This window comes from Anguilla anguilla, chromosome 7 (assembly GCF_013347855.1).
Source record: "Anguilla anguilla isolate fAngAng1 chromosome 7, fAngAng1.pri, whole genome shotgun sequence".
Taxonomy (NCBI): domain Eukaryota; kingdom Metazoa; phylum Chordata; class Actinopteri; order Anguilliformes; family Anguillidae; genus Anguilla; species Anguilla anguilla.
The window spans coordinates 11275176-11289146 of NC_049207.1; the positions used below are offsets into that span (position 1 = coordinate 11275176).

Below are 13971 nucleotides of genomic sequence, written 5' to 3' on the forward strand. Positions count from 1 at the left end.
AACACCAGCTCTCCCTGGGTCACAAGGCCCATGCCCATTTTTACATCCCCACCCCTAATAGGGCCTGAGGCTAATTATTTAGCCTAACAAGCAGTTTCAGGCCAGCCATTTTACCCTACTGCCTCTGCTTACTTTTAAGGGTCAGTGGGAACATGAAGTACACAAGGAAAAACCAAAGCCGCACATTTTGAGCCAAATCTTCCAGACGTATGGCTGCACTTACAAGGCTATACTGAGTGAAACACTCCACATCCACAGATCGGTCCCATTGTTGTCATATCACAACATATTGAGAACAACGGAAAGTTCGAATCTGAACAGATTTCCTCTCCATTTACATACGCATCGTGCATTCTGCTCAGGAAGTGGTGACGCACTGCCCAGCTCTGCTACTTCTTTCTGCCGACTGCCACTTCCTTGAAAGTTTTCAAGCTAAAAAAGTCGAGTGTGCAACTGCCGACTTCAAATCTCACAGTAAATCCTAACCTCTGGTTGAGCATAAATTCTTGCAATTGTCATTTACACATGCTTGTCAGACAGATTCATTTTATACAGTACGTGATCCATTTACACAGCTGAGTAATTCCTTTAGCAAGCAGATCTAATGGTATGACTGTCAGAGAATCAAATCCACAGCCTTCTGAGTTCAGCTTTGTCAAACTTTTAAACTAGATTACAATGATTTTGAAAGTTTTGAATATGGATTTTAGTCCTATATTTTGAAATCTGGGACCTTGACAGATCTAAACCTATTTTCTTTTTTTTTTTTAGGACTGGATCCTTTTCATTCAGACTGAAAATTATCAAGACAGAACAGCTCATGGTTCAGAATTACATCCTGACCAAACCAGTGCCACTGTTGGTCAGTAGTCATCTGGATTAAAGGATATTCAAATTCAGCACCATACGGGTACTGAAGGTTCGAGTCAACTGTTTAGTAGTGACTCACTCCTCTGGTCTATTGGGAATCTGAAGTCTGTTAGTTCAGAACCAGCTGCAGAAGAACTACATCCCCCAGCGTGCTGACTGCAGAGCTCTGCTGTTGGACTGAAGCCTGAAAAGATGGCGTGTCTGCATGCTCTTTGATGGACACATGCTGCGCCCTCCGAAATGTCAAAGAATGTGTTAAATACCAATGCTATTTGGTAATCCAAACTGGGAGGAAAGTTAAAAAAATTATGGATAAAAGTGCATTTTCTTGCATTAGCCTACTTGTCTCCCAAGCCAGTGTCAGATTGTTACAGCTTGTCTCCACAATTAGTCGAGGCAAATGAGGTTTGACAAGGGTAATGGCACTTCAACCTCACTAAAAAATCTTTTACTACAGTATAGTTCAAATTTTTAAAAATCAACACACCAAACTGTCACACGAAATTAGGCAGATAACTTTTAATATGAGTACATGAACATTATTGGCTGATGGCACCTACCCACTTTTGCCATGACCAATTAGATTATAACTTCAGCTGCTACCCACACAGAAAGACGGAAGCACTTACTAAGTTCACACCAAAGGCAAATGCACACCTGGATGGCTGCACAGGACTGAAGGAAGTATATTTTCAAGTGTATGCTGAATGGACAATAAAGATTTCTAGTCTATTCACCCATTCGGTTTCAAAAACCCAAATACAAAAGAACAGACCTCAGGCAGCATTACAGCAAGATAGAATTGGCGGATTTGCCCTCAAGAGGTGCTTCTGCGAACAATTAGCCACTTCAAAGAGGGCTGTAGTTTATTAACACAGATTAAAATGCACTCTTATTTACTAATTTGATTTTAATGTACACTTATTGCCTGAATTTTAAAAAAAGTATTTTAAATTACTATTTATTCCAGGCATTTAAATAAACAAAACTACTAACAATTTGCAGATAAGGATTAAAGTTAATAAGTGTACATGAATGGGTTACTATTAGGCACACCTATCTAGAATTGGGCAGGGCCCTCTTTTGCTTCCAGAACAACCTGAATTCTTTGCGGCATGGACTCAACACGTGCTGGAAACATTGCCTCGTGATTCTGGTCCATCCTGACTCGAAAGCACCATTCAGTTCGTACAGATTTTTCAGCCAACACTTGCATGCAGTGAACTCCCCCATTCCACCTCATCTCAAAGGTGCTCCACTGGATTATCATCGTGTTCGTGGAACCAGCTTGAAATGCTGGATATAAAGTATACGTTCAAAAAAGGGTTGACTGGCCATAAAGGGCTGTACATCATCAGCAACAATGCTTAGGCATGCCGTGGAGTTCAAATCATGCTCAGTTGGTATTGAGGGGCCTGATGGGTGCAAAGAAAACAATCCCCACACCATTACACCACTAACCACAGGCACGGTCACAAGGCAGAAGGGATCCATGGATTTAGGCTGTTTACACCAAATTCTGACTCAACCATTTGCATGCCACAGCAGAATTTGAGATTTGTCAGACCAGGCGACGTTTTTTCCAATCTTTAATTGCTACTGTTGGCCACCTGCTTCAAGGTTTGTGGGTTCAGTTCTGCACACTGTTATAAACAAGTGTTATTTGAACATTTGTGGCCTTTCTGTTAGCTTGAACAAGTCTGCCCATTCTCCTCTGATCTCTCTTATTAACAAGATGTTTTCAGACACATAACTGCCACTTGCTGAGTGTTTCTTGCTTATCGTACCATTCTCTGTAAACATTAGAAAGCATAGTGCATGACAATTCCAGGAGGGTAACTGTCTCTGAGATGCAGGAACCAAAACATCTGGCACCAACAATCAAACTACGGTCAAAGGTCTTGCAGTTGAACAACTGAACTTCACCATGTCTGCATGCATTATATACTGAGTTGCTGCCACATGATTTACTGTTTATAGGAGCAAGCTATTTGTTTTATCAAGCAAGTGTACCTAATTAAGTGGCCACTGAGTGTAGGTTTAACATCATTTACCATTATTTGTCTCAGTTGTGACATTTCTGAAGTTTAAAACCAGTGTCCTTGAGTAACCAGAATTTTATCCAAGAAACAAGACAAAGAATTCAACCATAGAAGTGTTGAAAAAGCAGAGCCAGTTTATAAACACTGCTGGCTGACCACAGCAGTACACCGCCACCCTGTGGTACTAAATGGCTCAGACCACAGTTTCCTTCTTGGCTGATGCAAAGGTATACAGTGGCGGGAGCCAAAGCACCTTTGGCTGCCACAGGAGACACGCTTTTGTGTGCTCCTGTGATGCTCCCACATCTGAAGATGAGCTGCTGTGCCTGGTTCTGGGCCGGAGCCGAGCAGTCCGATCCAGCGGTGTGACAACTCCCCACCCCCCATCTTCCATCCTCCACCCTCCACAAGCACCACAGCCTGTATCAGCCGCTAGACTGAATCTGATCAAGAGAGAGCTCACTTTGGTCCATTCTCTCCAGTTTCTCACTCTTCAAAGTAATCTAGGTAATCTAAGTATTCTAAACTCCACCACCCCCCCCCCCTTTATTCAGAATTGTTCCACCATCATACAGCAGTAAGGTTCACATCGGTTTGCAGCACTGAAATTTCAGGTTCAAATCCAGTTGAGGCAAAGCAGTTGTACCCCCAAGCGAGTGAATAATTCCACAGTTTCGGTGCATACCCAGTAGTATAAGAAGGGGCAATGTGTTTTAAAAGAATGTAACCTGCCCAGATCGCTTGGGCCGCCAGTGTGCGCTAGGCCAATAAATCACGCGGTGTAATGTGAGAGTGCTGCAGGTGTTGAGACAGCTGAGCACCTGCACTGCTGCTGTTACCACATGCCTGGGCCTCTCCTCCCACAGCACCGTCCCACAGACCGGCACAACGCTGTCCTGCACTGCCCCCTACTGGCAGCACCAGTTAAATGAAGGGAGTCAGCCAGAGGAGAAAAATGAGATGAAGAGAAGCAGGGGCGATGATGGAGGGAGGGGGCCACAGAAAGGCTACGGAATGGACCGGAAGTGCCGCTGATCTGAGATCAGCCAAAAGAACGCACTCTGCTTCCTTCTGTACATACATGGCTGGTCGAGGATCAGTGCTGCAGTGGAAATCAGAGCTGGACGTAATGAGAGAGGGAGGAGGAGGGTGGGTGGAAGAGAAGTGAAGGATTGGATGACTTATAAGGAAAGAGAGAGGAACAGTGAGTCAGTAAGTAAAAGGGCACCAGACCGCTTCAAGTAGGGAACTGAACTTTGGGCTAGATTCACAAGTTTGTTTCCACAAGCAAACGGACCGTAGCTAAATCCCATTTTCACTTTAATTTCCCTGTTCAAAATCCCACCGTCATTCAATGTTTGGTTACTGGAAAGTTTTTTTTAAAGAAGAACAGATGTGACCATGAACATGAAGGACTGTTGACACCCAGTGTGGGAGCAGCATCTGTAGAAGGCAGCACAGCACACTGACTGTCCGTGAACCTGCAAGTAGTCCTTTCGGAACCTGGGAGCCAAACTGCTGCCTCACTCTCGCTGGTGCATTCTGAGCACTCAAAATAAGGAGCCAAGTCCACAGAGCTGTGCAGTGAAATGATGTCATGAATGTGGTGGATGTGGTTAGTCGGTCGTAGTAGACAGAAGTGGAGCCCACTTACAATGGAAAACAAATTAATTCTCTGTTATCAAGGCCCCATGCTGAATTTACACAGAATCGTATTAAAAGCACAAGAGGCTGTCAGAGCAGTGAAACAACAGGCCTTGGTAACCATAAAATATTTCTTAAATATATACAGACCTATATGATGCACTTGTCAATGTATGCTAGATATAGAATTATGACCCAGTTACCTCAAAGTAACATGACCTTTGGTATGGTATCCAATTTGTTGATATAATGAATACCATGTTTGCTTCCTACAGGCATTATTGTTATGATTAATATGATTATTATCTTGCCATGGCCTCTGCATTAAAACAGAATGTCCCACTCACAAATATTGTCCTGTGAAACTCGCCGATTTTCATGATGTATAATGTTCAAGATAAAGTATAGGCCTATACTATACCAGAGCAAAGTGATGCTACCACAAGTTACTCAACCAAAGAACCACCAAGAAAGAAATCCTCCAAGATTGCTTCACTCACAAGATGCTGATTCTAAGTGTATCTAAAATCACAATGGGAGGCACAGCCTTCTCTTACAGTGCTCCTGTCTTAGGGACTAATCCCACTCTGCATGTTCGGACTTCAGACACACTTTCTGAGTAAGCTCAAAACTTACCTCTTCAGATAATCCTTTTGTTAAAGATGTCTGGGAGGGGTAAATCAGGACCACAGAGCTGTTGTGAGCTGAGCTGACTCTGCTGCTACCCTGCCACTGCATGTGCATGCTCAGGTCAGCTGCCCAGTGCCTTGTTGGGGGGTACTGTCTGTTCAGGATCACTCTCATGGTTGTGTAAACCCCCCTGACTTGTTTCTTCACATCTTTTAGATATGCTGCCATAGCACAGCACACTGGGGCCTTTCCATATTAGAACTGAGGCCTCTATATATCCAAAAGTCAATATAATTATATAATTATCATATTAGCGGTAAGGCCCAATAATTATAGGAATGAGAAGAACACAGAAAGAACTGTAGATAGTACATATAAAAACTAAATTACACAACCCTAGAAGAACAAATAGCTTGGCCTAAATGTAAACAAAGTATGCTGACGCCTCAAATATATTTTTAAAATGGAAAATTATAAAATAGGCTACGACTTGTAAAGAAGATAAATCCAGCAAAAAAAATCAATCACAGGACCCTGAGTAAGGCATTTTCATTAGTTAGCCAACATTAGGTAGATTAAAAGGTATAGCCCAATAAAAGCCACTGTCTGTATCATATTAATTACACAGCACTAAATCTTTCATAATTAAGCAACCATCAGACCAGTACCAGCATACCATCAAGCTACAAAAGACAAGGGATTGCTTCATTCACAGGCTCTCTTGTTTTCTCCCCAGATTTAAAAAAGATAAGCCACAGTCAGTTGTATGATGGGTGTACATATTCCAGTTAGCAAGTTACAGTTGATGACAGAGATTCACTCCATTCCATTTTGCACCATTCTCGTGCTTAGCCCACAGATTTCAGTCAGTTCCGTCTCGGCAGCTTCGGCATTGATTATGGTAAAATATGCAGATCTGCACCGTTACTACATGACAGTTGTTGGCACTAAACAAAATGGACACTTGTGTGTTCTGCTTGTAACTCTGATAAATGTTGAGGACTCCCAGCATTCATCCATGGCAGTAACAGTTGTATAATGAGCACTCCCAAGAGCAACCGCTTTAAAGGAGCGCAAAATCTCAATGTGTATGAAATGTGACCAGTTTTTCCAACAAACATGATGATATTCATGGCGGTTAGTGTGTGGGTAGCATAAAATACCTCACTTAAGTTCTTGCACCCATCCACTCGTTCCATCTATACTTTGTAAATGCAAAAAATAACAAGTGACTTACTACACAGATATATCTTTGCCACATTTTGTAAATTGAAAATCGCAGAAGCAATACTATGACAAATAAAATACAAACGTATTAAAATATGTTAATGAATACTAAGCAATTTCCTGAAACAGATCTGATAAAACAAAAATGTGAATTTTCATGCGAGTAGTAGCCTACCTAAACAAGACTGACTGAACACTACCTAAGTGAATCGGCCATGCTGGTGTTTTTTTGCCACGGTTGGCAATAGTTTTTGCTCTACTGGTTCTCAACAAACCAAGATATCCTCAGGTAGAACTAGTCCCATGCAAAGTGCTGAACTTGTTGGGGGGGGGGGGGGGGGGACTTCAGAAATAAAGAGACCTTCATTCCAGAAGTCTCCCAGTAGCTCATTTAGTTGAAGTACACAAATCTCCCCTAATTGAGATGCACATGCTCATCACTGAGCTACTTCACTGCCTTAATGAACAGGTGAGTCCTACAGCCACCGCGGGCTGCACACCCACTTCCACCTGAGATGATTCCACCTTTCAAAAAACTAATTCTGCAAAGAACGGGAAAATAATAGAAGTCTAAAAATGTCAACCAAAAAAAAAAACTTATGGCAAGTCTATCTTTACCTAAATAAATATTATAGATATAATCAAAAAACAAAGACATAGTTGGGATGTCAAAACTGCAACTTTGTGTGCTGTTACTTGTGCATTTCTCTACCTGTTTTTATTTCATGCGCAGGACAATATAACCTTTTACATTTAATGGACATACACGTAATACAGTAACTGTCGGCAGGCAACAGCAATGTGAAAGCAAAATTTTTAGCACTGACACACTGCAATGAACACCCCAAAAAGCCACTTCAGCTGACAACAGCAAACTAACAGTAACAACTTCCCAATAAAATATGCACACAGACAGAAACTAACCCACACAGAACATTCCATGTAGTAGCCTACTGGAAACAGATAGATGTGAGGAAAAAAACTATCACGATTCAAAATGCACATGCTCCCCCAACTTGCCCGACATCAAAGAGAAACAGACACCATTCACTTCGCTGCTGTTTTTTCAACTACAACAAAAATTTTGGGGAGGGGGGGGTTATGGAACTATTACATGGTACTTAAAAACTCCATTTTCGACCAAGTTTACAGCTGATACTGAGGACGACTAATGAAAGACGAAGAACATGCAAGCTGCAGACACCGCTTTGTTTTGCTATTCAATATAGCTGACATTCAATATTTCTATGGCTACATTTATAATCAGTGAAAGGCAGTATATTTACACTCCTAAAGTAGCCAACTACAGGATACCTTTTATTGTGCAGTGGCAATAAAACAAACCTCAATCAATATGAAAATAACATTGATGGAAATGCAACATATCACTCACAGGTAAATGACAACAAGATTACAGTTACAACAAGATTTGTGAACTCTGGTTAGCCTTTTTTTTACTCAGGGGAGGGGGCAATATCTTGAAATGCTACGATGGTAAGTCTAGGATGAAAACTCTTCATCTTTACAACAAGGCTGGCTGCTAATGTATGCATGGAGAGAAAAATATTTAAAAGTCATACTAATAAAAGTCATACTGTTCAAAGTGACTCATGAATCAAAAATAAACTGTTCATTTGTTTAGGAGCTGGCAGCATTACCCATAGGTTGTAGGATCAATTCTCAAATAGGACAGGGCTGTTCCACACTTGTTATGCAAGTTATCCCAACATTATTCAGTTAGTATCCAGCTGTGCAAATGAAAAGTATCTAAACCGATGCTTTGTACTTTAGGGCTGTCAACTAAACAAACAAATTATAATACAATGCATTGGAAACTTGACATGCCATTAGGGCGGTCAGGCTGAAAACGGGTTGTGGGTGCTGAACTCTGGTCATGCACACAGGATGTTTGCAACGAACCCCGAACCACCCTCAACCATAGCCCCCCCCCCCTGTTTTTTTTTTAAGAAAAACAATTCCGGATGGATTCATGGGCTAAGTCTCAGTGGGCAAAAGCCACCGGCACCCAAGCAAAACCGGAGCAGTACATTGCTTGTTTACTCGCCTACCCCTTCTCCAAACAGACAAGGCAATGTTTCCTGGTGTTAAACATTGTCCTCCAGGGCACTCTTATCTCACATGCTGCTTTCAGTGATGTAGCGCTCCAGGACCCCCTGTGCACACCGTCTCCACTAGGGGGTCACAGGTCATGTTCGTCTCATGTGACGCCTTTCCTGCACTACACAGCCCCAGACCAGCTCATCCAGGCCAAGGTGGGTGTGTCTCTTCTGTACATAACAGAGCGTGTGGGACAGCATGTGACCCTCCTCCCTACTGGCAGATATCCATAAGAACTGGGGGAGGGGTTAGTCTAAAATACTTTACACCTCAACCAGAAGGTCATTAGTTCAATTCCCAGTACATTTGCGGAAAGCACTTTACCCAATTTTGCGCAAGTGCAATAATGAGATCCAGGTTTAGAAACAGGTGGCAGCTAGTGCCTGATATAAGTCTGGAGGCATTCTCTCAAATATTCAACCATTTAAATGACAGTTTCACAATGTAACAAGCCACAGACTGTAGGCAAAGTTTACTCTGGAATTGTAAAACAGAATAAATACGAAGCCACAGAAAAACAGCAACCGAGAAACAAGATTATACAATAATAACTCAGTTTTAGCTAGATGTAGCCTACTATTATTCTGCATTTAGTGGAGAGTAGTACTGCGCAGCCAATATTCTCCTCCAACACCTGGTGAATATCAATAAACATCTCAACTAGCTAGGGCTCCCGGATGGCCACAACTGCGTACATACTTTTTGCCAAGTTATTTTATCTACGATATTTTAATACGACGATTTTAAACAGTCGTCTCAGTACGACCACACATTTATCTGTTAAAAATTGAGCTAGCTACACAATACAAGCAGGCGTTGATCACTTCGCTTATGGTCTCAATGCACAGCATTGCGAATCTCGGCGACAACCGTTTCTAATACCTATACATTTGCAAAAGACAATGATGTCTCATTAAATCAAAACAAAAATTATACTGGTTGCAATACTGGTTGGTGACGCTGCTGGCACAATAATTAAACAAAAACAAAGTTCCTAAGTAAATCTTACCATTTTGCTAAACTGCATTCGCAGACTGCGGTGCACGTGGTCGAACTATGTCCGTGTACTTTTGCATACAAAGGATATGATGACCACGTTCGCTTTCAATAAAGTGTGTGCGTGCCGATCCGTGCCACATTCAGAGCGCGTGAATGAGACGCCTTCAAATGTAAAATTGATCGTCGTGCAATAAATCAACCGTCTCCTCAGGTCACGTCTAGCGCTGCTGCGATTACTCCATCAAACGTGCGATAAAACTATCCTTGTTAGCTATGCAGCTAGCTAGCCAGTTGGCTAATATGTAAAGATTTTAGTTTTCAAGAGGTTGTCCATCTTTACATTAATGACACTGGCGTTTGCGCGATCCACATGTCGGTCTGTAGTTTCTGCTTAACTGCGCTCGGAATGTTGCAAAAACCACATTTCCACTTGCCCACTCTCTTCAATGGATGTGCAGGAACCACACCGAGTGACGCAAACATCACAAACAAATTTTAAATAGCAAAATATTTCACTAGTTCTACTTAGCTAGCTAGTTATTACCCGGACAAATATTTTTAAATACAACAGCTACGGGCTAGATATCTGATCTCTCGCGAGGATCACCAACATAACACCATTTCCAAAACTCAATTGTGCACACGTTACGACCAAGGCTTCCTGTGTGCACGGTTAGCTAGCTAGCTCTGAAAGTTTCTGAATTGGGTAAACTGATAATCACAGACTACTTCAAAAAGACATTTCCAGAGAAGCCTACTTTTTGTCCACTGAATGGCAGTGCGGAACTAGTGACCTCGCTCGCACGGATACGGTCGCTGAAAATACTTGGCTACATTTCGTTGGGACAGAGGCACGTAATAGCTGATGACGGGAAAAGATGCAGCAGCCAAGGCGCCTGAAACTTCGAACTGAATTCCAAAACAACAGACACCAGGATAAAGGACCCAATGAATACTATTATGCTCCTTTCTCCAAAGCGTATCCAACTACTTAAGTAGGTTAACCAACGGAAAAATACAGATGCTAAGTATAGTTAATTGAGCAGCTGCCGATATGCGCAAAGCAGTACCAACCGTTGCGCAGACTACATATCTCGGTTTTGTGTCCATCCCGGTTGCCCCAATAAAAATTTATTTGGAGTCTTTCTTCGGTGGCAATCTGCAATCCAGAGCGCATAGCAGTTTATCGTTCTCATGGCACAATTTGCATCGCCCCATTATCCCCTGAAATCTCCTTTACACGGTTATATTGTCAGCCCCAAAACGCCCCTATTTTGAACCACAAAAGACCAGATTAACTTGATCAAAGGAAAAGCCAAGTACAAAACGCACCTTTCAAACCGTAAAAGAGAGGCCCCTTTTACAGATTGCAGCATGGCAGGGAGTGCGGCGTAAAAGCGGGCTCAACCAAAGAAAAGATATACAAAGAACATGTCATATATTTCCATAAAAACACACTGCTGAGCGCATATGTATTGTCTACTATAACATAACGAAATATATAAATGACAAAAATCAATGTGGCGACATAAACCCACTCAGAAACTACCGTTATTCGAACTGTAAAATGCTGCGCTTTGCGGCTCTGTGCCACCTTTTCCAAGAAGCAGCTTGGCGCACAGGACCGGTGACCCTTCCGGCTTTGCGCGTCTTCCCAATGTCTAGATTTTACCCCGAAATTGCACGAAAACGTTAAAAGGTGTACGGCAGCGTCGATCGACAACTTCGTCCGAACTGACAGCCTTTAAAGACAACATCAGAGGTCACTTTGAGCTTTAGAAACTAATGCGTTTCCCCTCCTCGCACAGCCAGAACAAGAGAGCAATGACGCCATTTTCTGCACAAAAAAACAACCACGTTTGGGAAGCAGAAGCAAGGCATCGGATCGCTTTTAACTCGACTCTAGGCCCAGTTTTTCACTTCCAAATATGTTCTGAATGTGTTTAGTTAAGTTCTTACCTGTGTGTGGTTCAAAATGGAGTGAAATCCAGTTAAACAGCGTGAAACCACGGGTTACGACCGAGTGGCTTCCCCGAGTGGTGTCTGGAGCTGGAGATTGTTTATTACGCCTCTCAGCACCGGCTCGCGCTCGCTCTCGCACTGAAACAGTTTCCTCGGCAGCTGCCTTTGTGCACTGAGAAGGAGACCTCTCAGCTGAAGAGCGGCTGCTGCGCAAAGGTGCAGTACTTGTTCGAGTCTACAGCAATGTGAATACCAATGGCGTTGCCACTGTGGAGGGTTGGGCAAGGGGCAGCTGACCCCCCGCGAATATGGGCAGCTGCTGCCAGCTTTAAAGCATTCTCTTTTCTACTTTAACGGAGCGCACGCACATTCCTTCCAAATAAATGAACTCCGACGTGAAACGGGAGTTAAAGTAAAAAACAAAAATGTTTTGTCCCTGTTCTTGTTAAGGTAGACTAGATGACCGTTCAAGTAATGATCGGTTAGTGTTAATTTACTTGGCTACTGGATTAGTTTGGAGTGAAAGAGCATATCGAATCAAACAATGATCGGTAGCGTTAATTGTGTTAAATGTAGTGTAGCCTATTAAGAGGGCCGACCGCCGTCATTAACACTCGCTGTCATTTGGGGCCACAATCATCCCCGGGCCACACAATTCAGGTTTAAGTGCTCTGTGTGATTTATGTTAGAGCACTTGGGGGGCAACAACAACATACTGTTTAGGCCTACAAATGCCCTATCGGACCGGCACTACTTATTAATGTAAGCATAAAAAATAACGTACCGCTGTCTGTAGGCTGATGTAGGCAATCTGCTGTTTAACGAATTTACACCACCCGTTCTTCATCCATCGTCAAACAGTATCATACTTACGTAGCTAACAATGAATAGTGTCGTGTATAAAAACATTTGTTTAAAACGTACGATAAGTTAGTTTGTGCTCTTATTATATGTATGCGGATTTTACAAGTACCCTAACCAAAGTTTGAAATACAAACTCAGCCTACAGCCAAATGTTAATTTACGAAGATTCAAGCTCCTCTTTAACGTCGGTGCGTAGCCTATCTCAAAGGCATAACCTAATTACCTAAATTAAAATGTAAGTAAAATCTGTAGGTTACATGATGTAAAACTACTTTCAAAGGCTGAACAGTCTTACAAATATAGACCTGATCCTCAGTTGAGTTCCCGACATAATTGCATTCTGGGTGTTGTCCAGTTATAGCATTATCAATCATTCTCGAGCAAGTTGCTCAATTCGTCTCTCCTCCTTCGGTTTTATTCTTCCGAATCAGATAATCCATTGAAAAACGTGGCCTTTAAAATCAATCACTATATGTGCCAATGGAATGTATCAAATTAAATAAAACAAAAAAATAAAACTAAACTCTCGTACTTGAAATACTTACAATTCGGCTGGATTATTTTTTAATTCCTTATAACTTCTAAAAAAGCGTACATCATTTGCAAATACGGATGGGGGTTTAGTGAATCATGTAGTAAACAATGTGGCTGTTTGTTTAAAATGATTCTGTTAAAAATAAACTGATTTTATTTTGTGATATACTGCTATAATTATCATCAAATTCCATTACCCTTGATATGTACCGTTTAGTTACAGACGTGATGTAAAATACTGCAATATCCTGATTTAAAACACCTTATTCTGAGAAAAATTATTATATATATATATTTTTTTATTTTTTTTTTAAAGAAAGTTAGTTTATGGAAAAAATGTGGCAAGCACTGGAATATGTGTGGAGGCAGACAAATCTCCTAAACTGGATGTGTGACAGAGAACGGGGAAGTACAATTATTTTATTAAGTTAAGGTTCACCGTAAGATTGTGTGCACATACACATGTCATTTGATGTTCACTTCCTTCTGAGTTCATCGCTATTAGTCATTATACTATGACTATGTACTGTGACTGTATGACCGTATTTATCGTTTCTTCCACTCCTCCATCCCACTGGCTGGACCTGTTTGCACTTCAGTTGATTATCTCCTCTACTGCAGACTAATAATGACATACACCACAAAACCCCCATTCCCCCATACGCGGCGTACACACACACACACAGCTTTTCATCCTCAGTTTACTAAAACATTACTATTCCTCTCCATTCCCGCTGCTACAGGTTGCCTGTCTTCAGGTGCTCCCAATTGAGTGTGCCTACCATTTCCACTGGCTATATTTTGCTCCCGTCCCTCCCACTAAGCCTCGCCAGCCCTCACAGAATGAGTCTGCTCCTCCAACTCAGGCCCTGCACCATCTGTGAAAGTATGTGGATGGTATTAAATTAACTGAGCCCAGGGTTGATGGCAATACTTTGGGTAAACGTATATTTAAACCTATCTGGACAAAGCCCCTTTGCTATTAATGACCTCTCCGGGTACAGAGATATCATAGCCTTGAGATGACTGTGAAAGCTAAACAGAACAGGCTGTATCAGTGTCAGAAGCAGTGTGCTAGCTG

General features: G+C 42.0%; 1 protein-coding gene and 1 long non-coding RNA gene across 4 annotated transcripts in view; one reads left to right on the top strand and one right to left on the bottom strand.

Moving 5' to 3' along the window:
* Positions 1 to 2762, top strand: part of LOC118231957 — a 32630-nt gene extending 29868 nt beyond the window's left edge. The window contains exon 3 of the long non-coding RNA XR_004766182.1: positions 772 to 2762. This is a non-coding gene — a long non-coding RNA (uncharacterized LOC118231957). The remainder of the gene's footprint in view (positions 1 to 771) is intronic.
* The window catches only part of LOC118231956 (zinc finger protein 800-like), a 35976-nt gene extending 24083 nt beyond the window's left edge, over positions 1 to 11893 (bottom strand). Inside the window, exon 1 of one of the 3 annotated variants that reach the window (XM_035426386.1) lies at positions 11490 to 11893. The gene's annotated coding sequence lies outside the window, so the exon portion shown is untranslated. Of the gene's footprint in view, positions 1 to 9540; positions 10090 to 10288; positions 10526 to 11489 lie in introns of those variants that run through there. The other 2 variants (XM_035426390.1, XM_035426387.1) reach the window with 2 other exon arrangements.
* Between the last annotated feature and the right edge of the window lie 2078 nt (positions 11894 to 13971).